Source organism: Schistocerca cancellata, chromosome 4 (assembly GCF_023864275.1).
Source record: "Schistocerca cancellata isolate TAMUIC-IGC-003103 chromosome 4, iqSchCanc2.1, whole genome shotgun sequence".
Taxonomy (NCBI): Eukaryota; Metazoa; Arthropoda; class Insecta; order Orthoptera; family Acrididae; genus Schistocerca; species Schistocerca cancellata.
In genome coordinates, this window is record NC_064629.1 from 171261254 (window position 1) to 171287962 (window position 26709).

Here is a 26709-nt window from a genome sequence, read left to right on the forward strand (position 1 = left end):
GGTAACCTCCCCCAAACCAACCAACCTACCAATGCTTCGCAACCGCTAAATGTGTGTGATAATTGGATATACGTCATAATATCCTTCTCCACCCTCTACGTGTCCATTTTCCCCTCCCCAATCTCTCTGCACGTCCTCTTCACTCCTCTCTATGTCCATATTCTCCATCACCCTCCCTCAGATCTTGAGCCTTGTTTATCGTCATAGTATATGAAACCTTCATTGGAAACTGAGATCGCTTAAAATGAATGGGTAAATCGCTTGGGATTGGTGGTATACGGGTTATTAAAACACCACCTGGACTAAAAGCCTGCGTACACCTTTGCGACGTCACACACTGATGATCAAGTCCGTGTTGGAACTGTGACACACGTTGCAGCTACGGTATATGGACTTCTAGAGTTTCACATGTGAAACTCCACCGGTATTTCCGTGCTTTCTCCTCCTAACCTAAGGAAATTTATACCGTTACTTTAAGTAAGAACAAAACTGCTCCATGATTTGTGAACATATAATATTGTGTTGTCCGTGTACTGCAAATACGCGTCTTTAAGGCCTAAAGAAAAACTATAATTTTAATTTAGTTCTTTCTCTCTCGACTAGGGGATTTACCTTTTCTTGCGGTAAAAAATCGGTGATATGCAACAAACACATTTCCATTTTGAAATAAAGCAACGGGGCTCCTACATAATATACACATCAATAACGTTTCGCATCACCCCGGTTCCCAGAACTGAAGATAGACGTTGACTGTGGATATTGTATCACAGACACAGTCCCTTTGACGGTTCAGAGATGTCACTAAACCCGCCCAAAGATGTCAGTAACCATGCATGAGCAGCGCCTATTAGACAGAGGGGGTCCGACAGCCGATCAGTGCCAGTCATTCCACCAGGAAGGAGGTACACGGCTCGTGTTGTCTGTAGTTCAACCATGCCCAGATGGTCAGTAACACGGTTCGATTGCGTCACGTTGTTATTTTGTGCCAAGAAGGGCTTTCAACAAGGTAAGTGTCCAGGCGTCTCGGAGTGAACCAAGGCGATGTTGTTCGGACATGGAGGAGATACAGAGAAACAGGAACTGTCAATGACATGCCTTGTTCAGGCCGCCCAAGGGCTACTACTGCAGTGGATGATCGCTACCTACGGATTATGGTTCGGAGAAACCCTGACATCAGAGCCACCATGTTGAATTATGCTTTTCGTGCAGCCACCGGACGTCGTGTTACGACTCAAACAGCCAATAGGCTGCATGATGTGCAACTTCACTCCCGACGTCCATGGTGAGGTCCACCTTTGCAACCACGACAACAGCCAGCGCGGTACAGATACAACATGCCTAATGGACTGCTCAGGATTGGCACCACGTTCTCTTCACCGATGAGTGCCTTCAACCAGACAATCCTCGGAGCGTGTTTGGAGGCAACCCGGTCAGGCTGTACGCCTTAGACACACTGTCCAGGGAGTGCAGCAAGGTGGAGGTTCCTTGCTGTTTTGGGGTGGCATTATGTGGGGCCAACGTACGCCACTGGCGGTCATGGAAGGCGCTATAACGGCTGTACAATACGTGAATGCCATCCTCCGACCGATAATGCAACCATATCTGCAGCATATTGGCGAGGCATTCGTCTTCATGGACGTCAATTCGCACCCCTATCGTGCACATATTGTGAATGACTTCCTTCAGGATAACGACTTCGCTAGACTGGAGAGGCCAGCATGTTCTCAGACATGATTCCTATCGAACATGCCTGGGATAGTTTGAAAAGGTCTGTTTATGGACGAGGTCATCCACCAACCACTCTGAGGGATCTACGCCGAAGCACCGTTGAGGAGTTGAACAATCTGGGCCAACAGTACCTTGATGAACTTGTGGATAGTATGCCACGACGAATACAGTTATGCATCTATGCAAGAGGACGTGGTATTGGGTATTAGAGGTGCCGGAGTTTACAGCAATCTGGACCACCACCTCTGAAGGTCTGAGCATATGGTGGTACAACATGGAATGTGTGGTTTTCATTAGCAATAAAAAGGGCGGCAGTGATGTATATGTTGATCTATATTCCAATTTTCTGTACAGATTCTGCATTTCTCGGAACCGAGGTGATGCAAATCTTTTTTTGATGTGTGTATAAGAATTTATCTTTTGGGTTGTGTTAGTAAACTTTCGTCTCCACTTATCCTTCAAAACATATTGACTGCACACGAAACCCACATCATTTGACAGAACAGAACATCTCCTGATACAATGTTCATTAAATAAAAAAAGCATGACGAAGATCTTTTACTTCCATGATTTTTCAGGTCTGTCGGAACCTTAAACACGAAAAATTCATGACTTTTATACGATTCACTGAAAATTCTCTGAGAGTGTTCTAGTAATTTAATCATAAGGCACCTATATCGTAAATTTTTCCTAACTTGCTTGATCTGTGAAACAGTGGATTCATTAAAACAAGTTTAAAAGGTTATGTAAGTTCAAAATTGTTTCTGAAATAGCTATATTTGTATTAAAGGCCAAAATGATTGTGTAGATATTTTTATAATCGTCCAAAATGATCGTGTAGCTCTTTGAAGAAGACATCCAGGAAACTTAGAAATCTGGTAAGAAAGATAAGGAATACTAAACGTTTTCCAGCCACGGAGTGAATGAAAATTTATTCTTCAGAACAAAAGAAATTGTATGACAATACGAATCAGTAAAACATCACAAAAAGTCAGACAAATACAGTACAAGAGACTGAGAAGTTTATCTCACTGTAGAAACAAAGCTATTTTTTTCTATCAGTTGAAGGAAGTCGTGCACAAACTACAATGCAAACTTCATTGAAGCAAAACTTGAGCTTCTCATGTTACTACAGGTAACTGAAAGATAGAAAGGTAGTTCTATAGCTGTATTATGTGCAACAGAACGTCATTTGTAAGAGACAGAACTTCAGCAGATGCACTTAAAAGGATAATAGTCAGTATCAAATTACTTTAGGTGTTATACATGTGTAAGGAAAGGAGAAGTGGCTAGGTACATAAAAAGTGGAATAAAATTCCATACAATTGTCATAAATGAGTACTGTAGTTCAGTTATTTTAGTTGTGACAGTCTAAATGCCCACAATGGAACGTAATTTAAACTTCACCAGGTAATTAGAGTGCTAATAATACTCAGTATAAATAACTAGGAAGTCACTGTATGTACCTAATTCAGTATTAGTTTCATATTGGATAATAATGCTTGTACTCAAAGTACTAGCTCATGCCATTGTTGTCCAACTTTGGTTTCATCTCCATCGTGACATTCACAACTAAAAAAGGATAGAATAAACTATAAATCACTGCTCCACTTATTCTAACTGTCTTTCATGAAACAGATGTGAACACCATATTAAATGGTTTATCTGACTATCATGGGCATAGGGCAGCAATAAACTGTCTTCATCAATCATGCTCAGTTAAAGAAGAGAGAAAGTGCAATTACTCAGATTCATAAATGCTGACTCAGCCACACTGTTTAGAGAGGATTTACTACATGAACAATCGGAGGAAGTTTATCAAAGACACACAAGAGATAAGAATTAACTGTCTCTCCAAAAAACATTCTTAGAATGCTATGAACCTACATTTGCTTTAAAACATTTCCAGCCATAGTTCAAGTGGAAACAGAGGAAAAAATTGCTAGCATACTTATAGTACAAATCTAACATTCCACTGTAAGGCTTTCAGCAGAAAATGAGATATCCCAAGGTTTTCAAAATAAACTAAACGAGTACCTCACTAGCCACTCCCATATTTTATCAGAATCTTTGGAATCAGGTATGTAAGTTCTAGTTCACACTATTGCTCATATTAACCACTTTTTTTCAGAGTGTAGACAGATGATGATGGTCTCTAAAAGGAGTAAGCTTACATAAATTATTAGCGTGAAGAGGTAGATAAGAACAGGATCTGGATATTACAAAAGGAATGCAGAGACCATTTTTTTTTTCAAAGCAGCTACTTTTCTCCTGCCATGATTTATTATTTGTATTCTTTACATGAACAGCCTACAGTGCCTCCTCCTCGCTGTTAATGTATCTTGATTTGTTCAATATAACGAGATTTATGGAACATTGTGTACCAATGAATGAATAAAGACAATAACAAAAAGCACACCAGGAAATCCAACCATTCCTCCCCCAACCTGTTCTCATCACAGCAAGATTTGTAGCAGCTGCATTTGACCCAGTGATCTCTAACTGGTTATGGAAGTTCATACAAAAAGAGTTAATAATCAACTAGCTGTTTTCTGGCATTCTGATTGTGTATTCACAAAAAGGATCATAAATAAGGAAACAGTAAGTGCTTTTCAGACAGCAGTGTCAGCAGTAAAATGGCTACCTGGATTACAGGAAATGGCAGCAACTGATGAATTTCAAGGGTTCTTCCAGTACGTTAATACCAAATTTGACTATATTGGCACAAGATCAAAAACTGTCCAGCAAGCATGTCATAACATAGATGAAACTAACGAAAGTAAAAAATGTGGTATACTAGTAAACTGAAAAAATTAAAATGAATTATATGGCAATTACACGATCACTTCAAAGCACAACAGGTCCCAGCTCAAAGGAAACGTTTAACAGCAAATATTTACAAGCAAAAACAATTTTTAGAGTAGATGTAGAAGAAGACAAGGCGAAAAGCAATGATAGCTCCATTGAAGGAGCTCACAAACCATAAAAAGCAGTCAGTTTTGTAGCAGCATTACTGGATGAGGAAGATGAAAAGGTATTGTGCTTGAATGGAGCATTAACAAGTTTCCAGATTCCATCATGAACCTGTAGGCAGATGGAGAAATAATTTGCACATGAGGGTACAACAGCAAGTCCCCTGATTTATATCTTAGTATATGCCTGCTGCCCACAAGATGTGTATTAGGCCTTTCAACCTGAAAAAGAACCTTTATCATGACAGACTTCAATAAGCATACCTAAAATACCTTGCATTATCTCTAACAAGTGCTGTTTATCGCCGCGCGGGATTAGCCGAGCGGTTAGCCGGCACGGTAGCTCAGCGTGTTCGGTCAGAGGGTTAGCTGCTCTCTGTAATAAAAAAACTGAGTTAATGGATGAACGACGAACTGAAGCGGATGTCTTGCGACGTCCGCCCCGAGCAGATGCAACGAACGAAAACGAACAAAATGAGATTAAAAAAAAAAAAAAAACGGTCTAAGGCGCTACAGTCATGGACTGAGCGGCTGGTCCCGGAGGAGGGTCGAGTCCTCCCTCGGGCATGGGTGTGTGTGTTTGTCCTTAGGATAATTTAGGTTAAGTAGTGTGTAAGCTTAGGGACTGATGACCTTAGCAGTGAAGTCCTATAAGATTTCACAAACATTTGAACCATTTTTGCTGTTTATCTTTAAACTCTGAAGATGCGCGGTTTTCAACAGACTTTAGTATTCTTTCAGTATTATAAAAATTATTTACTTTTACGGGAAATCTGTATATATTCGACATATTTATTGAAGTTCCCATATAAGAAACTGCAACTAGCAATTTACTGTTAGTAACTACACAATGTTACAACTGAAGTACTTACACATTTTATCTTATTGATGATGGTCCAGAACGAAGAAAGGTTGATTTTATGCCCTCCCACTAATGGAGATATACTTGAAGTTTTATTTTCACTTTCATATTGCTCAGCTGATTTCACACGTCCGCTGATGGCTTACTGAAGTTGTGCCGCTTTCGGGCGCCACCATTTTTTGACCGGTGATTCCCAGAAAGCCAGTTGCAGTGAATAATCTACGACGAGAAAAGGTCGATGAAACTTATCCTTCTTTTATCTTCAGTCATCGGATACTGGCATTTAAAATGTGTCCCGTTTTCTTGTAACAGTAGCTTGCTGTCCGCACAATACTTTTTAGTTGGAAATGTTTGTGCAAAATCTGTAACAGCACAACGACAACAAATATTACAATCCTTTGTGAAGACAGTTACGTTAATGATAAACATTGGACAACCAGCTTCGTACTTATCTATTCAGCTATGGTATTGAATTAAGAAACAAACGGCATTCGTATTTTATACAGAACTGCTTTCAAAACCAACTAAACAAGAATGGTCAAATGGAAACAAATAACAAGTTAAAAAACATCATCATTTACTTACATGACTTGTAAGCAGATAATCCTTTCAGGGTATTGCAGAGAGCAAGCTTCTCGCATTTGGAACATGTGCACTTTCATTTCTTCTTGGGATTTACAGTTTCATTGGCAATAGGGAACATCTCACTGGTATCCCTTGCTTTAAGCAAGAACTACAGGCGTTTACTTTATGAAGTATAACACTTTCAAATGGCACAAACTTTCCACACAACACACTTGTGAACTGAAACTCCGTATAACAAACGGTCCAAAAATTTGAGGTTAATTGGTTAAAAACGCATCGAGACTTCTGCTAACAACGATTTGTTAGTTGTCTTTAAAAACAGTTCTGTATAAAGTACTAAGGTCGTTTGTTTGTTACTTCAAGACCATAGCCGACGAGATTAGTACGAAGGTGGGTGTCATGGGCTACTCTCTTCCTTTTCACCGGCAGCATCTTCCCTAAGATAGGAAAGTGGTTCTTACTCCCACACGTATGAATTCCAAACAGTAAGTGATATGTGTACCATGTCTGATTGAAATCGGTCCAGTAATTTAGGAGAGATCTTGAACATACTTACACATATATATAGACACATTTTTTATAATATGTGTGGATTATATACAAAGGGGAAATATTGTTAGTAAAATTCTCGAAAAGTTCCAGATCGATTTAATTCAAATTTTTACGTGACACTCTAATAAACACTTCATGACTGCACGACACAAAGCTTTACGCTTCGCCTGCGCCCATCAGAACCGACATTGGACTGTTGATGACTGGAAACATTTTGCCTGGTCGGACGAGTCTCGTTTCAAATTGTATAGAGTGGATGGACGTTTGCGGTTATGGAGACAGCCTCATGAATCCGTGGATCCAGCACGTCAGCTGGGGACTGTTCGATATGGTGGAGGCTCTGTAATAGTGTGGGACGTGTGCAGTTGGAGTGAAAGGTGACACGCATGTTAACTTCCTATGTGATCACCTGTATCCATTCATGTCCATTGTGCATTCCGACGGACTTGGGCAATTCCAGCAGGACAAAAATGGTTCAAATGGCTCTGAGCACTATGGGACTTAACTTCTGAGGTCATCAGTCCCCTAGACTTAGAACTACTTAAACCAAACTAACCTAAGGACATCACACACATCCATGCCCGAGGCAGGATTCGAACCTGCGACCGTAGCGGTCGCGCGGTTCCAGACTGAAGCGCCTAGAACCGCTCGGCCACTGCGGCCGGCCCAGCAGGACAGCACGACACCCTAAACGTCCATAAATGCTACAGAGTGGCTTCAGTAGCAGTCTTCTGACTTTAAACACTCCACAGACATGAACATTATTGAGCATATGCGGGACGTCTCAGAAGAGATCTCCATCCCCTCGTACTCTTACGAATTTGTGGACAGCCCTGCAGGATTCGTGTCGTCAGTTCTCTCCAGAACTACTTCAGATCTTAGTCGAGTCCATGCCACGTCGTGCTGCAGCATTTCAGCGTGCTCGCGAGGGTCCTACACGATATTAGAGGCCGGTGTATCAGTTTCTTTGGCTCTTCAGTGTACAAAGAGGTTGTAAAGTACAAGAGACGTTCAATAAGTAATGCAACACATATTTTCTGAAAACTGGTTGGTTTTATTTATGACCCCAATATACCAGTTTATTCCCCACACTTTTGGCTACAAAATCTTGTTTCTCAACATAATCTCCGATTAAAGCGACAGCATTACGCCACCTTACTGGGTGGGCATGCATGGTACCACCACTCTACTGGCCGACGTCGGAGCCAGCGCCTTGCTGCATCAATAACCAGCCCATCATGGACGTAGTGCTTCCCGAGGAGCGTATTATTCTTTGGTCCAAACAGGTGTAGGTCCCAACGGGCGGGATCCGTAGCTGTAGGGTAGATGAGGAAGAAGAGTCCGATGCAGTTTCGTGACGATGTTCGACGCAAAGCTGTCAAGATCAGCCTTGCACCACGGAAGTACACTACTGGCCATTAAAATTGCTACACCACGAAGATGACGTGCTACAGACGCGAAATTTAACCGACAGGAACAAGATGCTGTGATATGCAAATGATTAGCTTTTCAGAGCATTCACACAAGGTTGGCGCCGGTGGCGACACCTACAACATGCAGACATGAGGAAAGTTTCCAACCGATTTCTCATCGACAGACAGCAGTTGACCAGCGTTGCCTGATGAAACGTTGTTGTGATACCTCGTGTAAGGAGGAGAATTGCGTACCATCACGTTTCCGACATTGATAAAGGTCGGATTGTAGCCTATCGCGATTGCGGTTTATCGTATCGCGACAGTGCTGCTCGCGTTGGTCGAGATCCAATGACTGTTAGCAGAATATGGAATCGTTGGGTTCAGGAGAGTAATACGGAACGTCGTGCTGGATCCCAACGGCCTCGTATCACTAGCAGTCGAGATGACAGGCATCTTATCCGCATGGCTGTAACGGATCGTGCAGCCACGTCCCGATCCCTGAGTCAACAGATGGGGACGTTTGCAAGACAACAACCATCTGCACGAACAGTTCGACGACGTTTGCAGCGCCGGCCGGAGTGGCCGCGCGGTTAAAGGCGCTACAGTCTGGAACCGCACGACCGCTACGGTCGAAGGTTCGAACCGTGCCTCGGGCATGCATGTGTGTGATGTCCTTAGGTTAGTTAGGTTTAAGTAGTTATAAGTTCTGGGGGACTTATGACCACAGCAGTTGAGTCCCATAGTGCTCAGAGCCATTTGAACCATTTGACGTTTGCAGCAGCATGGACTATCAGCTCGGAGACCATGACTGCTGTTACACTTGACGCTGCATTACAGACGGGAGCGCCTGCGATGGTTTACTCAACGACGAACCTGGGTGCACGAATGGCAAAACGTGATTTTTTCGGATGAATCCAGGTTGTGTTTACAGCATCATGATGGTCGCATCCGTGTTTGGCGACATTGCGGTGAACGCACATTGGAAACGTGTATTCGTCATCGCCACAAAAATGTTCAAATGTGTGTGAAATCTTATGGGACTTAACTGCTAGGGTCATCAGTCCCTAAGCTTACACACTACTTAACCTAAATTATACTAAAGACAAACACACACACCCATGGCCGAGGGAGGACTCTAACCTCCACCGGGACCAGCCGCACGGTCCATGACTACAGCACGTTAGACAGCTACGCTAATCCAGCGCGGCTCATCGCCCGGCATGATGGTATGGGGCGCCATTGGTTACACGTCTCAGTCACCTCTTGTTCGCATTGACGGCACTTTGAACAGTGGACGTTACATTTCAGATGTGTTACGACCCGTGGCTCTACCCTCCATTCGCTCCCTGCGAAACCCTAAATTTCAGCAGGATAATGCACGACCGCATGTTGCAGGCCCTATACGGGCCTTTCTGGATACAGAAAATATTCGACTACTTCCCTGACCAGCACATTCTCCATATCTCTCACTAATTAAAGACGTCTGGTCAATGGTGGCCGAGCAACTGGCTCGTCTCAATACGCCAGTCACTACTCTTGATGAACTTTGGTATCGTGTTGAAGCTGCATCGGCAGCTGTACCTGTGCACGCCATCCATGAACGTCATGAATGACGTTTTAATTTGTTACTCCTTTACTTCTAATTCTATTCACAACACATTTGGCAGACAGTAGCTACGTATACTAGTGGATGAACCTGTAAAACTGTATCATTGCACATAAAATAGTTTAGGAAATACGACGTCATGAACATTGAGCTGCGTGAAAATGAGATCGCAGGGTGAAGTTGGCTATGTGTGCAAATACATGAGAAATATGTTAAATACGTGTTAAACATATTTGACTCGTGCGTACGTGGCCATAGCCACGGGTAAATGCTTACCGTGAATCCATGGAACGATTTCGAGGTAATTTGGGGTACGTATTACTTACAGTCTGGGACGAAATACTGTGGGTGTAGGAACTAACAAACTCCTATTCGTATATTAGCTGGGTTTATGTAGTTCTAAGTCTAGGGGACTGATGACCTCAGATGTTAAGTCCAATAGTGCTTAGAGCCATTTCTTTGGAAGGAGCACTACGAATGTAGTGTGTGGACATTATGTTGGCAATATGTGTATCTCTGAGAGTGTCCAAGGGATGAACCCCTACAGTCACACTATCCTCTGTGCCCTCGGTGGCTCAGAGGGATAGAGCATTTGCCATGTAAGCAGGGTTTGAGTCACGGTCAGGGCACACATTTTCAACTCTCCCCGCTGATGTATATCAACGCCTGTCGACAGCTTGTGGATTGATTTAATTATCTACTCCTATTGGGGTGGGCATGATTATGTGGAGAGAGAAGGAGAGAGGATGGAATGGACAGACAGAGGGAAGGAGGAAGTGGACAGAGAGATGGGAGAGGAGGTGATAAACAGAGAAAGGAAATAGGAGCTGAACAAGAAAAGGAGGGAGGAGGAGTTACACAGAGGGAGGTGGAAGGGGAAATGGACAGAGAGAGGGGTATGAGTATATGGAGAGAGAAGGGGTGATGGAGGAGGTGGACAGAGACGGGGGCAAGGAGGCGATGGACTAAAAGGAGATTGGAATAAATAGATTGATCAGCCAGAACATTATGACCATCGATCTGATATCGATGTAAACCAGTCGATAGCAACGTCACGTGACGAGGAATGACTGCTAGTCAGACACACGTACGGTGCACGTAGTATCAGTGAGCGTTTTGCCCGCGTGTAGAATGGGGAAGGTGCGCGATCTATCTGAGTTTGACAAAGGGTAGATTGTGATGGACTGTGATAGCCTGGAGGCTCGGCACGAGCATTTCGCAAACGGCGCCACTTGTTCGGTATTCGAGAAGTGCTGTAGTGAGTGTCCTCAACACGTGGCGAAACCAAGGTGAAACTACGTCCAGACGTCGTGAGTTTGGGTGACCACACCTCTACATCTACGTCTACATGAATACTTTGCAAATCACATTTAAGTGCCTGGCAGAGGGATCATCGAACCACCTTCACAATTCTCATTTATTCCAATCCCGTATAACGCGCGGAAAGAATGAACACCTATATCGCCAATCTTGGGGATTTTGCGTCTGTTTAAATTTGGCATGTATGTTTCTTTGATTCTGCAACAGTGTTCTAACCCGTTTTGTGTACCAAGGAGGATCAGCTCCGTCGTTTGTTATTTTTTATGGCATAAATCTCTCAATTGCTGCCGATACTATTTCTTTGAATTTAAGCCGCATCTGGTCTACAGTTACAAATTTGGAATGAGTGGAGATTGTCTCTCAGGAATGCGTCAAGTGAATTTTTGTCTACTTTTTTTAGTAGGTATATTTTTCGCTTATTTTTCGAGGATTTGGGGATTACAATATTCAATCCCGCTACGACAACCCTGTGTCCACTAATTCCTGAATCGGTTTTGATGCTCGTTATTAACTCAGGATTATTTGTTGCTAAGAGGTCAAGTGTGTTTTCACAGCCGTTTACTATTCGCGTGGGTTCACGAACTAACTGCTCGAAATAATTTTCAGAGAATGCGTTTAGCACAATTTCGGATGATATTTTATGCGTACCTCTGGAACTGAACATGTATTTTCGCCAACATATGGAGGGTAAATTAAAGTCACCACCAACTATTATCGTATGAGTCGAGTACGTGTTCGAAATCATACTCAAGTTTCCTTTAAACCTTTCAGCAACTGTATCATCTGAATTGGGAGGTCGGTAAAAGGATCCAATTATTATTTTATTGCGGTTGAAAACAATGACCTTTGCCCATACTAACTCACAGGAAGTATCTTCTTCAATTTCGTCACAAGTTAAACTACTTCTGACATCGACAAACACTTCACCGCCAACCGTGTTTAGCCTACCCTTTCGGAGCATCGTTAGGTTCTTCGCAAAAATTTCAGCTGAGCTTATATCCGGCTTTACCCAGCTTTCAGTGCCTATAACGATTTGAGCATCAGTGCTTTCTATTAGCGCTTTGAGCTCTGGTACTTTCCCAACACAGCTACGACAATTTACAACAGTTATGCCAACGGTTCCTGTATCTAAGTTCTTCCTGTGTTCAGCCTGCACCCTTTGTGACTGAAGCCCTTCATGTGTTTTCCTGAGAACCTCTAACCTAAAAACCCGCCCATTCCGCGCCACACAGCCCCTGCTACCCGTGTAGCCACCTCCTGCATATAGTGAACACCTGACCTATTCAGCGGAACCTGAAACCCAACCATCCTTTGGCGCAAGTCGAAGTATCTACAGGCTACACGGTCGCAGAACCGTCGGACGTAGTTGGCTGGGGAGACTAGTTCAAAAATGGCTCTGAGCACTATGGGACTTAACATCTATGGTCATCAGTCCCCTAGAACTTAGAACTACTTAAACCTAACTAACCTAAGGACATCACACAACACCTAGTCATCACGAGGCAGAGAAAATCCCTGACCCCGGCGGGAATCGAACCCGGGTGGGGAGACTAGTAGAACAGGTCAGACGGTGAACTGTGGCGTGACTAACATCAGTCTTAAGTGTTGAGCGGAGTACAAGTATGTTCGAAGACACAGTGCACCGAACACTCCTGACGACGAGCCCCCGCAGCCGAAGACTTATGCTTGTGGAAATGTTAACACCACGATATCACAACTACGACTGAACCATCGGAACTGCATGTTGGCGCGGTCGCAGAGCGTTGCTGGTCTGATGAATACCGATACCTTGCAACATCCCCTAGCTTCTGAACTGATACTGTTATTACTCAGCTTAGCCGCGAGTCCGTAGAGGGTGGTGTATGTGACGTACAGTGTAACTGGTCAGCATTTCCACCCGGAATTTGCGAGTGTAAGTCGGACCTTCCTTGATCCCCCTTGGTGGGTCGTGTCGTCGGATTTCCTCCTACCTGTGCCCGGTGCACCTCTCGTAAATGTCGTCCCGTGCAGATTCTTCATTGGTGCATTGGATGTCTCTGTCGGTGGAAGCAAATTATCTGAAATTGCTGTCGATCGAATTTGGGGTATCTATTTACTCGAAATTTACATTCAGAATGCCGTAATATCACTTTTATTCCTGTTAGATCAATAATGAAACACTCACGTCACAAACTACTCGTAACCGAGAGCATGGCTACCATCGAACAAGACAGGAAGAGCTCTTAACGCCGACTGCCGACTTTGGCGCACAGTCCGTATCTCTTACTAGTTTCGTCACAGTTCGTGGATTTCCGATAAATTTCCTACTTACTAAGATACGCATTTGTTAATGAGCAGGTGTGAAGTTTAACGAGGCAAAATTATGATAAATAGTTTTAAACATCCAGAGGCTCCTCCTAGTATTCATGTTGTCATAAATGACTTTAATTATTAAATATAAATAAACAAAATCGGTGACTTTGGCGCCAAGATGGCGGTACTTCCCGTCATGTATATTTCCCAGGCTGACGCTTGTTGCTACGGTCCAGCACCGAGCCCCACCCCATTACGCGCGACATATGGTCGCTTCGTCACCTAGCCAGCCAGCGTGGGATATGCTCTCCGACTCACTGCCGGCTACGGACTACAGCACTTCCTAACTATCGTGAATACATCAATAGGCCGTCCGCGGTGGTCTCGCGATTCTAGGCGCGCAGTCCGGAACCGCGCGACTGCTACGGTCGCAGGTTCGAATCCTGCCTCGGGCATGGATGTGTGTGATGTCCTTAGGTTAGTTAGGTTTAAGTAGTTCTAAGTTCTAGGGGACTGATGACCACAGCTGTTAAGTCCTATAGTGCTCAGAGCCATCTGAACCATTTGAATACATCAATAAGAGACAATAATTTATTAAAACTGGTAAAAATGTCTTCCTCACCTAAGAGGCACCTTACAACCTTCTTCGTCATACTGATGGCAGGGCGCGAATCCGTCGTCTTCTAGGGGAACAGCTCCTTGTTACCTGTACTGCGGGACAGAGACAAGTTGGTGGCGGCTCCAGTATGCTTTGTGGAAGATTCACTTAGGAATCCACGGGTGTAGTGGAGCTTGTGGAAGGTACCATGTAGACCAAGGTGTATTGTACACTGGTTGCAGATCACATGACGATCACGTTTCCCGACGGCACTGGCATTTTCCATTAAGATAATGCACTATATCACAAGGTCATGAGAGTTTCGAGGAACGCAGTGGCGGGTTCCAATTTATGTGCTGGCGCCTAACTCGCCAGATCTGAACCCGATCGAACATATCTGAGATGTGATGTCAGAGCTCATCGTCCCCCTCCCCGGAATTTACAGGAATTAGGTAACTTGCGTGTGCAGATGCAGTGCCAACTCCCTGCAGTGGCCTACCAAGTCTCATTAATGGGCCACGAGCGCGTCAGTGCTGTTACCCGTGCCAAAGGTAGACATACCGGCTATTAGGTTGGTAGTCATTATGTTCTGGCTGATCAGTGTACATACAGCTCGTGATTATTAAAAACAATATCCTATGTCCAGCCGAGTGTTTATTAGAGCATCATGAAAAATTTGAAATACGTCGGTCAAGATATTTTAGAGATTTTTGATACCAACGGCTAATCTTTGTACAGTAGTGTAGATAAGCAGTTTACTGTCACGTGCCTCACACTCGTTGCGCATTCAAGGCTTGTATCGCCACGAATATTCGTTTCCGACCGTTGATTCCTCACCTAAGAAATTCGGTTTAGAATCCTCCACAGTGAGTATAATTTTGATTCTGTAACATTCTGCATACTTCGGATGTCACTGAACAGTGCATGGTGGAGGACCTACGTGCAAATATTAGCGACTTTCTGTTCTCCATCAGGAACGTTTCTGTTGTAGCTTCCTTTGCACGTTATGTGGTTCTTTAGCAGAACAGATGCGGTTCATGGACAGAGAATTCATATATTAATTTATTCTACTTCTAATATTAAATATTTAAAGTAATACATAACTTAGTTTCCTGTATATAATTGAATGTTTCCCTGAAACATTTAAGTCTCTTCGTTATCTACGATAATGATCGCAGCAGAAGACATGAATTAAAATTTCTGCTGCGGCCAGGATTCGAACCCGGTAGTGACAATTTAAGCTGAGGATATAAATTGAAGTTTGTATTGGGGAGGGCACTCAGCTTGCGTAGTTTGTACAGCAATGTTGACCATTGTATTGTGTTGGTGTAAATGGTTACCATTTCTGCCAAAGAAACAAGAAGACCCAGGTTCGAGTCCTGGCTGCAGTACAAATTTTAATTGCTTTATTCTGCCTCGATCATTATCGTTTGCAGTAGTTACAGCGTCAGTTACTAACAGTAGATCTGAATGTTGAAATATACACAGATACAAAGGTTTACAGTTCAGTGAATCTTCAATAGAATGCATATCCCATATGCACTACTGGCCATTAAAATTGTTACACCAAGAAGAAATGCAGATTGCACAAATATATTACACTACATCTGACATGTGATTACATTTTCACGCAATTTGGGTGCATAGATCCTGAGAAATCAGTACTCACAACAACCACCGCTGGTCGTAATAACGGCCTTGATACGCCTGGGGATTGAGTCAAACAGAGCTGGGATGGATTGTACAGGTACAGCTGCCCATGCAGCTTCAACACGGTACCACAGTTCATCAAGAGTAGTGACTGGCGTATTGTGACAAGCCAGTTGCTCTGCCACCATTGACCAGACGTTTTCAGTTGGTGAGAGATCTGAAGAATGTGCTGGCCAGGGCAGCAGTAGAACATTTTCTGTATCCAGTAAGGCCCGTACAGGACCTGCAACATGCGGTCGTGCATTATCCTGCTGAAATGCAGGGTTTCGCAGGAATCGAATGAAGGGTAGAGCCACGGGTAGCAACACATCTGAAATGTAACGTCCACTGTTCAAAGTGGAACAAAAGGTGACCAAGACGTGTAGTCCCCGAGATTAATTGACGATCATCACGAAACGTTTTGCAGACTTGAATGTAAGCGCGGAACCTTAAATGATCTGGCCACAGTCTCCAAGCTACGATTTCGTTTCGCCCGTAAATAACAGATAGGGGCTCCGCAAAACTGATGGTGGTATTGGAAGGTGCAATCTTTTCTGAATTTTATAACATTTTTCTAGAAGTCAATTTGGCCACTAACGAAGATGCCTCCGTCATCGACAACGGCGGCCATCTTCTCCAGTTAATTTTAACAGTTTTCTTTCTAGTGATTAATTTCAATTTCTGTTTAAAGTCAAATTATCGTTCATTTTAGTAATCTAGCGAGAGCAGAAGCGTCAGCTTCTAGAGTAGGTGGCCGGGGCCTACAAGCCTATCCACGCTGCCGTAGCCGGGGCGCCTCGCTCTGCATCTCCGGCGACAGATGGCGACGCCATCGCCTCTTGGGCTGGCTACGTCCACGACCGAGCGCGATAGATGATGATGATGTTTGGTTTGTGGGGCGCTCAACTGCGTGGTTATCAGTGCCCGTACAATTATCCAATCTTTACTCAGTCCAATTTCGCCACTTTCCTGGATGATGATGAAATGATGAGGACAACACAAACACCCAGTCATCTCGAGGCAGGTGAAAATCCCTGACCCCGCCGGGAATCGAACCCGGGACCCCGTGCTCGGGAAGCGAGAACGCTACCGCGAGACCACGAGCGGCGGACGCCGAGCGCGATAGCCCAGTCTTCCTCAAGAGCACAAACCAAAGAAGGTTCAAATGGCTCTAAGCACTATGGGACTGAGCTCATCAGTCCCCTAGACTTAGAACTACTTAAACTTAACCGACCTAAGGACAGCACACACATCCATGCCGGAGGCAGGATTCGAACCTGCGACCGTAGCAACAGCGCCGTTCCGGACTGAAGCGCCTAGAACCGCTCGGTCACATGGGCGGCTGTGAGCGCATTAACTGGAGCTAAGTGAATTAGAACGTGGGCAAATTTTTGGTGTTCGTATTGTGCGTGCTTCCGTAACTAAGGGAGCCGAAGTGTCGGGCGTTTTTAAGAGAATCGTGTCGAACATTTTGTGTTGAATGATCGTGACGGACGGTCATTGAAGACGATTCCGACGAAAAATAAGAGGACGACAGCTGCGAAAGTCACTACAGAACTGAATATCTCACTCGCGAACCGTATCAGCACCAAAACAACAGGAAATGAGCTCCGCATGCTAGGAATTTCAGAGCGAGCAGGAATACTAAAACCATTCATCAGAGATGCAGATGCCCGTAACAGGAAAACTTAGTGCCGAAGCCATAAAACCTGGACTCCGGGACAATGAAAGAAATCCATTTGGTCAGATGAGTCTTGATTCATACTGTTTCCAACTTCCGGCTGAGTTTACGTCCCAAGAGCGAAACATGAACATGGTTCAGTGATGACTTGCACAGCCATATCGTGGTATTCCATGAGTCCCGTGGTTACTGCGCAATGTCGCATTACTGCCAAGGCTTATGGGCTAAAAAAATGGCTCAAATGGCTCTGAGCACTATGGGACTTATCATCTAAGGTCATCAGTTCCCTAGACTTAGAACTACTTAAACATAACTAACCTAAGGACATCACATACATCCATGCCCGAGGCAGGATTCGAACCTGCGACTGTAGCGGTCGCGCGGTTCCAGACTGAAGCGCCTAGAACCGCTCGGCCACATCGGCCGGCGTTTATGGGTTCATTTTGGGTGACGAGGTCCATCATGTGGTACAATGTTTATTCGCCAGAGTTCAAATGGTTCAAATGGCTCTGAGCACTATGGGACTTAACATCTGTGGTCATCAGTCCCCTAGAACTTAGAACTACTTAAACCTAACTAACCTAAGGACATCACACACATCCATGCCCGAGGCAGGATTCGAACCTGCGACCGTAGCAGTCGCGCGGTTCCGGACTGAGCGCCTAGAACCGCGAGACCACCGTGGCTGGCTATTCGCCAGAATTCCAAGACGACGCATCCCCTGTTCACAGAGCTCTAATCGTCCAGGACTGGTTTTGTCAGCACCAGGACAAATGTTCGCATCTCCCGTGGCAGCTACAATCACCAGATGTCGATATTATTGAGCCTTTATGGTCTATTTTGGAGAGAAAAGTAGGTCATCGCTATTCACCAATATCATCTTTACCTACACTTGCCACTATTTTACAAGTCTCTTGAAAACCATAAAGAATCTTTATTTACCCATTTCGCCATGGCTGGAAGCTGTTTTGAATGCCAGTGGGTTTCCTGCGACTCATTAGTCTTGGTAATGTGTTATGTTTGTGGTGTCCCCAGATTTTTGTCCACCACCTGCAGATTGCTGTGAAACTAACTATCGACTGTGTGCCAGCTCGGGTGAGAGGCTCTGAACACTTCACATGCGGAGTACTACCATGACTGGCCAACTTGCCGACAGGCTGACTGCACGTTGTATCCCTGACACTCTGCCTAACACAATACCGCCGCTATGTGGGAATGCAACATATATCATATATCTAAAACCGCCATTTCGCTCCCACAACACAAATCCTATTCTACAAGCATCAGACTGTCTAGATTACAGAGACATTTGTTGGCCTGCGCTATTCGCTGAGTTAAGACAAATGAAAATCCCGACAGCTTTGTATAACAGCTTTCTCGACTACTGCAGAGACAGGTTTGTAGAATGGCGAGTGGGCCGTCGAAAGGCTGTAAAAAAAAAAAAAAAATGAGTAGATGATGCTCACTGGGGTCCGTACGTGGACCCATGTTTAGGGACATTTCTTTTGAGCTCAAATCGTTCAAATGGCTCTGAGAACCATGGGACTTAACATCTGAGGTCATAAGTCCCCTAGACTTAGCACTACTTAAACCTAACTAACCTAGGGACAGCACACACATCCATGCCCGAGGCAGGATTGGAACCTGGGACCGCAGCAGCAGCGCGGTTCCGGACTGAGGCGCCTAGAACCACTCGGCCACAACAGACGATGGGATCTAGGGCTAAGTTGACGTTCTCACTCGTCCCACAGGTGTTCACTGGCCATTGGGTTCAGAACCCTAGGCAGGGCACTCTGTTTCAAGAATGCTATTGTCCACAGACCATTCTCTCATAGACTCTGCCTTATGACAGGGTGCACTGTCACGCTCATACAATGTATCATCGTCTCTGAACTGTTTCTCTACTGTAGGCAGTACTGAATGCTCTAAAATGTGGTCACGGCCATCTGCAATTAGCGTCTTCTTAAGGGCAATGCTGGGCCAATACCCTATCCACGATAAACATCCATATACCGGCACACCACCCCCACCGTACTTCACTGTCGGCACTACCCAAGTTCTCCAGGCATTCGACAAACCCAAACACTCCGATCGCATGGACACAAGATACTCCAAATCATTCGTTTGCAGTCATTTTCTGTACAGTGGCGTCGCACTTTACTCCACACTCACTCTCGCTTAGCACTGACTACACAAATGTGTGGCTTATGAGTAGCTGCTCGAACATTGTTTCCAATTCTTTTTAATTAGCTACGCACAGTAATTGTGCAAGCTGGACTTTCCAGCAGCAGTTTTGAACTCACAAGTGATTCCTTCCAACAAATTCACGCGATTTTTTTCCAACCACCCTCGATAACGCTCGGCAGTTTCTGTCCGTCAGTACTTAACGTCTGCCTAGTGCTGGTTTACCTGCCGTTGTTCCTTCTCGTTTCCACTTCTCAGTTACATCACCAAGAGTCAACTTCGGCAGCTTTAGAAGAGTTGAAGCAGCGGTCTCGGCCACCATTCGCACTGGAAAACACGTGCGCCTGCAGTCATCCAGCTGCGTTTCCTACAGACGCCACCGCGGCATGAGAGCATTGCAACGAACGCTTACGGCGCTGCCAATAATATGCAAGCATCCCCTCTCAGAGGCTCTAGCGACGAGTCTACTTCTGTTTAAAAAACGATGCAGAGAGCCTATTTTGTGTTTGTCATTTCATAACATCTACAAATTTTCATACCGGCCAGGGCTGGTCATACACTACTGGCCATTAAAATTGCTACACCACGAAGATGACGTGCTACAGACGCGGAATTTAACCGACAGGAAGAAGATGCTGTGATATGCAAACGATTAGCTTTTCTGAGCATTCACACAAGATTGGCGCCGGTGGCGACACCTACAACGTGCTGACACGAGGAAAGTTTCCAACCGATTTCTCATACACAAACAGCAGTTGACCGGCGTTGCCTGGTGAAACGTTGTTGAGATGCCTCTTGTAAGGAGGGGAAATGGGTATCATCGCGTTTCCGACTTTGATAAAGGTCGGATTGTAGCCTATCGCGATAGCGGTTTATCGTATCGCCACAATGCTGCTCGTGTTGGTCGAGATCCAATGACAGTTAGCAGAATATGGAATCGGTTGGTTCAGGAAGGAAATACGGAACGCCGTGTTGGATCCCAACGGCCTCGTATGACTAGCAGTCGAGTTGACAGGCATCTTATCCGCATGGCTGTAACGGATCGTGCAGCCACGTCTCGATCCCTGAGTCAACAGATGGCGATGTTTGCAAGACAACAACCATCTGCACGAACAGTTCGACGACGTTTGCAGCAGCATGGACTATCAGCTCGGAGACCATGGCTGCGGTTACCCTTGACGCTGCATCACAGACAGGAGCGCCTGCGATGGTGTACTCAACGGCGAACCTGGGTGCACGAATGGCAAAACGTGATTTTTTCGGATGAATCCAGGTTCTGTTTACAGCATCATGAGGGTCGCATCCGTGTTTGGCGACATCGAGGTGAAAGCACATTGGAAGCCAGTTTTTCTTCATCGCCATAATGGCAGAATATTAATTTTATTCGACCATTGCATGTCCACGCTGTTAAGCTCGTGTTTGTCATTGGCTGCAACAATAAAGCATTAAAACATTTCATGTATCCATTAGGAGAACTGTTAAAATGAAAACAAGTGAGACGTAACCAATTTACATTAATTTAATTGCAAATGTTTCTAAAGCTAATACATGACACTTACTTCATATTTGTCTACATAAAAGGAAGATTAATTAATTACACGCTATGAACGCAGCTGTAGTGCGTCCTATCTGCACAAAGGCTAACCGACAAGAGAGAGAGATCCGAGCACCAACGCTGTTCACTTACTTTATAAAACAAAACGAAAAACGTATTATAATCGATCGCAAGCAGCACACGCTAACTGCCGCTATATCTTTGAAATACACACAAATGGTTCAAATGGCTCTGAGCACTATGGGACTTAACAGCTATGGTCATCAGTCCCCTAGAACTTAGAACTACTTAAACCTAACTAACCTAAGGACATCACACAACACAAATACACACATCAAAAAAAGTTTTGCATCAGCTGGGTTCCGAGAGTTCCCGAACCTGCAACGAAAAATGGAATGGAGACCAACATTAACATCATTTCCGCCCTGTCTATTGCTCGTGAACACGACACATGGCACGTTGCACCCGCATAAAGCGAGACCTTCAGAGGCGATGGTCCAGACTACTGTACACACCGGTATCTCTAATACCCAATAGCACCTCCCCTTGCATTGATGCATGCCTGTATTCGTCGTGGCATACTATCCACAAGTTCATCAAGGTACTGTTGGTCCAGATTGTTACACTCCTCAAATGCTGTTCGGAATAGATCCCTCAGAGTGGTTGGTGGGTCACGTCATCCATAAAAAGCCCTTTTTAGTCTATCACAGGCATGTTCGATAGGGTTCATGTCTGGAGAACATGCTGGCCACTCAATTCGAGCGATGTCGTTATCCTGAAGGAAGTCATTCACAAGATGTGCACGATGGGGGCGCGAATTGTCGTCTATGAAGACGAATGCCTCGCCAATATGCTGCCGATGTGGTTGCACTATAGGTCGCAGGATGGCATTCACATATCGTACAGCCGTTATGGCGCCTTACATGGCCACCAGCGGCGTACGTCGGCCCCACATAATGACACCCCAAAACAGCAGGGAATCTGCACCTTGCTGCACTCGCTGGACAGTGTGTCTAAGGAGTGCTGCCCTGAGGAGAGGTATCAAGATTGATGATTAGTGTTTTAGGACGCACAACAGCGAGGAGAGGTATCAATATCGGTCGGTGAGGCCTAACACGGAGTCGGCGTTCCAAACATTCCAAAGTTATTCTATAGGAGTCAGGTCATGGCTATGTGCAGGCCAGTCCATTACAGGGATGTTATTGGCGTGTAACCACCCCGCCAAACGCCGTGTATTATGAACAGGTGCTCGATCGTGTTGAAAGATGCAGTCGCCATCCCCGAATTGCCCTTGAACAGTGGGAAGCGAGAGGGTGCCACGCAAAACAAGAGGGGGTGAAGCCCCCTCCACGAAAAACACGACCACACCATAACACCACCGCCTCCGAATTTTACTGTTGGCACTACACACGCTGGCATATGACGTTCACCTGGCTTTACCCATATCCACACCCTGCCATCGGATCGCTATATTGTGTATCGTGATTCGTCACTCCACACAACATTTTCCACTGTTCAATTCTCCAATGTTTACGCTCCTTATACCAAGCGAGGCGTCGTTTGGCATTTACTGGCGTGATGTGTGGCATATGAGCAGCAGGTCGACCGTGAAATCCAAGTTTCCTCAATTTCCACCTAACTGTTATAGTACTTGCAATGTATCCTGATGCCGTTTGGAATTCCTGTGTGATGGTCTGGATAGATGGCTGCCTATTACACATTACGACCCTCTTCAACTGTCGGCGGTCTTTGTCAGTCAACAGACGAGGTCGGCCTCGACGCATTTGCTCTGTACGTGTCCCTTCACGTTTCCACTTCACTATCACATCAGAAACAGTGGACCTAGGGATGTTTACGAGTGTGGAAATCTCGCGTACAGACGTATGAAACAAGTGACACCCAGTCACCTGTCCACATTCCAAGTCCGTGAGTTCTGCGCAGGGCCCCACTCTGTTCTCTCACGATTTCTAGTGACTACTGAGGAAGCTGATATGGAGTACCTGGCAGTAGGTGGCTGCACAGTGCACCTAATATGAAAACCGTATGTTTTTGTGGGTGTCCGGATACTTTTGATCACATAGTGCGTATTAACTATGATCTGGAAAGAAGCACTGGCTATGTAAGAATTACCAGCCTCCTATCAGGGTGGGGCTGATAACGTGGAAAGAAGAGGGAGGAGATGGACAAAAATCGATGGGGAAGGAGGAGATGGAAACAGGTAGGGGGAGGACAATATGGACAGAGAAAGGGTAGGGGGAAATGGACAGAGAGAGGGGAGAGGAGGAGATTGGCATAGAGACGAAACAACAGGAGATATACAGAGATAGGAGGGAGGAGGTGATGGGCAGGGAAAAGGTGTGTCAGCAGATGGACAGAGAGAAGGGAAGGAGCCAATGGGCAGACAGTGGGGGAGGAGGGGATGGTCAAAGGGGGGACGAGGAGGCGAAAATAGGGGATAGACAGAGGGGGAAGGCTCAGATGGATGGAGGGGGAAGGAGCAGATAGTCAAGTCAGAGTAGGGGGTTCAGATGGATGGAGAGTGGGGGCAGGAGTAGTTGGACACAGAGGGGGATGGAGGAGGTGGAGAGAGAGGGGGGAAACGAGGATATGGACAAATAGAAGACTGGAGTAAATACATACCCTGGTAGTGCTGGGAAGTCAGCTCGTTTATTATGAATTGGGATACTCTACTTTCTGTTTAAAGTCTGTCAGCGTATTACTTCCACCGTCAACTTTTTGTACCAGCCACTATGCACCATCCCATTCAGAAAGGTGGATTCGTGAAGCGTCAAGTGATTATGTCTTATCTTCTGGTGGAACAAATCAAGGAACAAGGTTACGCTGATTCACGCGGCATAGGCGGAGTACGTTTCGCCTGTGTGCGTTTCTGTGAAACGTGTTCGAGCGGCTTAGTATCACTTGACTTTAGCATCACCTTGTATAGTTATCAGTCTGGCAGGTGTTGTATTGGCTGATGGCTGTCGTATAAATGTTTGTAATCTTACACATTCTGAACAACACTACACCACTATAAAAGCCTCTAGCTCAACTGAAGGGCCACGTAACATAAGTGAAAGACGAAAGGGTTCGGTTTAAAGTTTCATCGATAGCAAGGTCATTATACAGGAAGACTATTTCGGTAAAAATACAATTTTCTCTAACAGGTTTTTTTACTCAAATTGGGTGTTTTCTATAAATATCTGTGAAAACAGCTTCGGGGTCCTTACAAATCTTTTTTCAATTAATTATTTTTCTACTTTTGTCTTACTTTACAGTCACAGGATACAAATTCTTCTGGTTTCAAGCACTGATTGCACTATATGTCGCGGAAAACTCATTTCCATATGTCGTATGGTTCATATGGCTCTGAGCACTATGGGACTTAACATCTGAGGTCATCAGTCCCCTAGAACTTAGAACTACTTAAACCTAACTAACCTAAGGACACCACACACATCCATGCCCGAGGCAGGATTCGAACCTGCGACCGTAGCGGTCGCGCGGTTCCAGACTGAAGCGCCTAGAACCGCTCGGCCACTCTGGCCGGCTTTCCATGTGTCAGTAATTATTTACAGACATTAAGCGAGTGATATCATACGAAGACTATGAATACCTGTGTTTACGTAAGTGGTATGTGGAAAGTGATTTACGAGTTTTTTTAACAGATGCGGAGAACAAACAAGTGTGAAGGTCTTACTACTTATCACTGAATGAGAATAGGCAACAGTAATTGTGAATGTCTTGAAATTAACAATGATTTACTTTCTTTTCTGTTATATGACAGTAAAGACACACATTAAAAAAAGTTTTGCCTCACCCCGGTTTCCAGAACTCCTGAAGATAGACATTGGCTGTAGTTCTTGTATCACAGACATAGTGCCTTTCACTGTTCAGAGATGTCACCAAACCCGCCCAAAGATGCATGACCAGCACCTACTAGACAGAGGGGGGTCCGACAGCTGATCAGTTCCAGTCATTCCACCAGGAAGGAGGTACACGACTCGTGTTGTCTGTAGTTCAACCATGCCTACACTGCAAATACGCGCGCCTGGCGGTGTGGCCGAGCGGTTCTAGGCGCTACAGTCTGGAACCGCATGACCGCTACGGTTGCAGGTTCGAATCCTGCCTCGGGCATGGATGTGTGTGGTGTCCTTAGGTTAGTTAGGTTTAAGTAGTTCTAAGTTCTAGGGGACTGATGACCTCAGATGTTAAGTCCCATAGTGCTCAGAGCCATTTGAACGATTTTAGTAAATACCGCCGTTCGATCTCGACCACATTGTTACTTTGTGCCAGGAAAGGCTCTCAACAAGGAAAGTGTCCAGGTGTCTCTGAGTGAACCAAACCGGTGTTGTTCGGACATGGAGGAGATACAGAGAGACAGGAACTGTCGATGACATGCTTCGCTCAGGCCGCCCAAAGGCTACTACTGCAATGGATGACCGATATCTACGGATTATGGCTCGGAGGAACCCTGACAGCAGCGCCACCATGTTGAATTATGCTTTTCATGCAGCCACAGGACGTCGTGTTGCGACTCACCCTGTGCGCAGTAGGCTGCATGATGCGCAACTTCACTCCCGACGACCATGGTGAGGTCCGTCTTTGCAACCACGACACCATGCAGCGCGGTACAGATGGGCCCAACAACATGCCGAATCGACCGCTCAGGATTGGCGTCACGTTCTCTTCACCGATGAGTATTGCATATTTTTCGGAGACGTGTTTGGAGGCAACCCGGTCAGGCTGAACGACTTAGACACACTGTCCAGCGAGTGCAGCAAGGTGCAGATCACCTGCTGTTTTGGGGTGGCATCATGTGGGACCCACGTACGCCGCTGGTGGTCATGGAAGGCGCCGTAACGGCTGACCGAAACCTGAATTCCATCCTCCGAACGATAGTGCAACCACATCAGCAGCATATTGGCGAGGCATTCGTCTTCATGGACGACAAATCACGCCCCGGTCGTGGACATCTTGTGAATGACTTCCTTCAGGATAACGACATCACTCGACTTGAGAGACCAGCATGTTGTCGAGACATGAACCCTATTGAACATGCCTGGGATATTTTGAAAAGGGCTGTTTATGGATGACGTGACCCACCAACCACTCTGAGGGATCTACTCCGAATAGCCTTTGAGGGGTGTAACAATCTGGACCAACAGTACCTTGATGCACTTATGGACGGTATGCCACGACGAATACAGGCATGCATCAATGCAAGAGTTGTTACTGGGTATTAGAGGTACCGGTGTGGACAGCAATCTGGACCACCACCTCCGATGGTCTCGCTGTATGTTGGTACAACATGCAATGTTTGGTTTTCATGTGCAATAAAAAGAGCGGAAATGATGTTTATGTTGATCTCTGTTTCAATTTTCTTTGCAGGTTCCGGAACTCTCGGAACCTAGGTGATGTAAAACTTTTTGATATGTGTACATATTTCATTTTTGTGCAGTTTCAGGTTTCTGCGAAGCCAGATCGATGTAATGCAAACGTTTTCGACAGTTATATTCATCTTCATTTGCTACATCCCCTCCTGCCCCCTCTGTCTTTCCGTCTCCACTACACGCTCTCTCTGTCCACCTCCTCCATTCATCTCTCTCTGTACACCCCTCCTGCTCCTCTCTATGTCCATCGTCTCCTCCCATCACTCTGTCAATCTGCTCC